Source organism: Lactuca virosa, chromosome 1, assembly GCF_052849685.1.
Source record: "Lactuca virosa cultivar CGN04683 chromosome 1, Lactuca_virosa_CGN04683_v6, whole genome shotgun sequence".
NCBI lineage: Eukaryota > Viridiplantae > Streptophyta > Magnoliopsida > Asterales > Asteraceae > Lactuca > Lactuca virosa.
The window spans coordinates 99,122,396-99,126,358 of NC_136426.1; the positions used below are offsets into that span (position 1 = coordinate 99,122,396).

Here is a 3,963-nt window from a genome sequence, read left to right on the forward strand (position 1 = left end):
ATTCCTTATACACCCGTTCTTGAATTCGAAATAGGTTGAGCCAACCCGAACAAGTGAACGAGTATCCATCTCCAATAAATATCTTTGTCAAAAATAGGGACAGCCTTTCCACGAGCCCGACTTCCCTCAACCGCGTCCAATTGATTGTAGGAGCAACAGCAATCTCACGGTTGTAGAGCCACCCTAATTTGTTGTTCCATCGGGTCAAGATGTCGCGGGACATTGTTGCGGGAAAATTGTAAAACAGATGCAAACCCGCAACTCCAGCTGGAATCTCTCTTCTGGGAGCCATTTCTGCAAAAACAAACAACAAACACACCCAAAAGAAACAACCCACAAGTTTAGAAATAAAGGAAAACAGAAACTGTTCAGCACAGACTTCACGTCGTGAATCTCCTTAGATTCACGTCGTGAGTTCGCAACATCAGCAAGTAGAATCGCGACAATCAGGGGCAAATCTGGTCACAATATTAATGGGTTGTACTCCTATACCACTTCCAAGCACAAAGCATAAACATTCAAAGGCTATTACGGAACTTTAAAGAAGTAAATTCGACATTTCATCCAATTAACAAACCCTAACCCTAAGTTCAATTATTAAAGAAAAATTAAGCTTAACAATTAAGAATTATTACCTTTGATGGAAGTATTACGTAAGCACAAAGGAAAATAGAGGAGTTGTCGGCCAAAATCGGAGCAATGGGGGCCAAGGGGGGACCAGATCTCGTTTTCACTTCGTGAGGAATAAACAAAGGGAGGGTCAACTGGTTCTCATCCCTTTAATCTGTGGTCCCGTGTTTTTCAAAATTCACGTCGTGAATTCTGAAGGATTCACGTCGTGAGTTCAGTCTGGGCTAAATTTTGGGCCATGCATTCCTTATTAAATAATGGATTAGTCTTGGGCCAGTTAGTATAAAAGAAAATGGACTGATATGCATCAATTTTATATTATCCGGCTTATTCAGAATTCACGTCGTGAATGCTTAACTATTCACGTCGTGAATCCTGTACGAAATTTTTTTATTAAGTTAAGTTTGTCTATTAACTAAATTCTGAATTATCACCACTTCATTTTAGGGACCCCACACTCAGTGTTTAATTATAAATAAAGCGAGTTGGATGATAGGATTCATGTTTCTAGGACTAAAATGCAAAAACTAAAAGGAAAAGAAAGAGAATTGCAAACCAAACTCGGGTTGCCTCCCGAGAAGCGCTTCTTTTTCTTGGAGTCATGAGCTGGACTCCGTGCGTCCTACGTTGAGTCCTCGCAAGAATCCACCACTAGGATCTTTTGTTCCTTGAAACGCCTCTTGTAAGCTTGAACTCGTCTTTTGTACGCCTTCTTTGAATTCTCCTTTTTAGCCTTTACCCCGTCTTCATCAAGCTTGCGTTTGGTCCCTTTAGTCTCCTCCTTGCACTCCATAGCATTCTTTTCTTCTTTCACTACTGGAATTGTTACTCTTGAAGTAACCTCCTCTTCATCACTTGTAATCTCATCATCTTCCTTGCTCACCCAAGAAACTGGACTCGTGTATGCAATGACTTCAACTAAATATGGAACAGCAGCTCTTGGTTTTGTTCTTTTGACTTGATGAATTGTCTTGATCTCTTCTTCCATGAGCTTCTCTAATTCTTCAAGTTCATTGTCTTCATCCATGTTGAACACTTCTTCGTGAGCATGATTCCCTTGAAAGCCATCTTCCATTCCAAAAATTTCTTTTTCATTACCAACCCTCAAGGTGAGCTGAGACTCCCGAATGTCAACAAGAACTCCAGCAGTGTTTAGCAGCGGGTGGCCAAGAATAATGGGTACATTGGGATCTTCTTTCATGTCTAATACTACAAAGTCTATTGGAAAAATGAATTTCCCAATTTTTACTAAAATGTCTTCCATAATGCCTCGGGGCTGTGTCACTGAACGGTTCGCCATGTGAATAGTCATTCTTGTAGCCTTCATCTTCTGAATATCCAACTTCTGATAAAATGAATAAGGCATCAAGTTTATGCTAGCCCCAGAATCGGCTAAAGCATAAACCTTCATGTTGTTCCCAAACTCACATGGAAGAGTGAGGCGTCCAGGATTCCCCATCTTCTTAGGTATATCTCCCAATACAGCCCTTGAACTTTGCTCACTCAGAATAACTTTGGAATTCTTCTTTAGTTGCTGCCGAGTGTCTATCAAGTCTTGTAAAAAAAATTTATATTCGGGAATTTTTGATAACGACTCGACAAAGGGTGTATTAATCGGGATACCCTTAACGTGCTTAATGAACTCTATATGCTCTCTTTCCAGTGGACTAAGGGCAGCTCGGGAAGGAAACGGCAAAGGTGGTTGATATGCTGAAACAAAGACGGAATTTTTCTGTTCAGACAGGTCCCACGACGTGAACATAGCGGGTTCACGTCGTGAACTGGGTGTTCCAACAGTTTCTTCATTTACGAGTCTTTGCTTCTTTGGCTTTGGATCGGGCTGTTGTGGCTCCACTTTTAGTGCCTCTAAAAACTCAGAGATTGCCTCTTCTTCAACATCTATGGCCATTACGTGAGATTGAGTCTTCTTTTCAGGATTTTTTGGGGAAAGCTTCTCATGAACCAGAGTGGTTAGTTGACCAAGTTGCACTTCAAGATTATTGATGGAAGCTTGTTGATTTTTTATTAAAGCCTGCTGTTCTACCATCAATGCATGATGATTCTTTACCAAAGTTCTTTGTTCATTAATAGCAGAATCAGTAGCCTCATGTCTCTTTTCTGAAGCTTCCATAAACTTGATTAACATGGTCTCTAGATCGGGTTTCCTCTCAGCTGGTGGCTGCTCCTTTTGGTAGAAGCCTCGACCTGTCTGCCTATACTTCTCCTCTTTTTGCTTCTTATATTCTTCATATGGCAGCCACTCTTTCTTTGGTTTCCTCCAGTCTTCATCATACTTGTCCCCACTCGAGTAGCACACTTGAGCCTTTTTATTTCCAAACTCATCTAAATTGCAGTCCTTGGTCAAGTGTGGACCATTACATCGTTCGCAACCAACTCTTGTAGCATGAATTGATTGGTCCATTTGTGTTAACCTCCGGTCCATATTATGAAGCATAGCCATCATAGCTGCTACTTCTTCAGTTTGTGCACCTCCACTGCCTTTGATTCCATCTTGCCTAGGGTTGTGGTACTCACGAGAGTGCTTCGCGAATTCTTCAATCAACTCCTTGACCTCCCTTGGATTTTTCTTTGTCAAAGGTCCTTGAGAATCAAGGAGTTGCCTTATCATAACGTTGACCCCATCATAGAAGATTGACATCTCTTGTTGGACATTAATATCATGTTGAGGGCAATTTATGAGCAAGCCTTTGTAATGCTCCCATGCTTCGTATAATGACTCCCCCGGCTGTTGTTCAAAGTTGGCTATTGCCTTCTTGAGTTTAGCTATCTTGGATGGTGGACAGAATTGGTCAAGAAACTGCTCACGCATTTGAGCCCAAGTGGTGATTGTACCTGGTGGAAGTGATTTTAACCATTCTTTAGCAGCTCCCTTAAAAGTAATGGGAAGCATCCTAAGCAAGACGGTGTTTCTATTGACATTTGGGACATTGAAGTAATCCGCAATGTCATTGACTTCATCGAGATGCTTAAAAGCATCCTCATGATCCTTCCCATAAAATGGGATATCTTTCAGTGCAGTCAAGATGTGCCCCTTCAACTCGAATGTGGCAGTGGCAGGTATTGCGGGTTGGACTAAACTAGGACCCACATCTTCTCGGATCCGCTTCTTGTAAGCTCCCATGGACATCTCTTCAATGTTTGCCATTTCGTTTTCCGGCTCGTTCTCGGGTTTACTTGCAAATATTTCAAATTCTGGGTCTGAGTCGTATTCTGACTCGTGTGGATTAGGGACTGGACCAAATTCTTCAACTTTGCTTTTATCCTTTGGGGTTGAACTTGACTCTCCTGTTTTCTTCCCTGACTTCCTTGAAA

General features: G+C 41.6%; 1 non-coding gene across 1 annotated transcript; it reads left to right on the plus strand.

Moving 5' to 3' along the window:
• Positions 1–3,305: 3,305 nt before the first annotated feature.
• On the plus strand, positions 3,306–3,412 carry LOC145151578 (small nucleolar RNA R71). The gene has a single exon (XR_013732144.1). It is a non-coding gene; the product is annotated as a small nucleolar RNA R71 (small nucleolar RNA).
• The last annotated feature ends 551 nt before the right edge of the window (positions 3,413–3,963 follow it).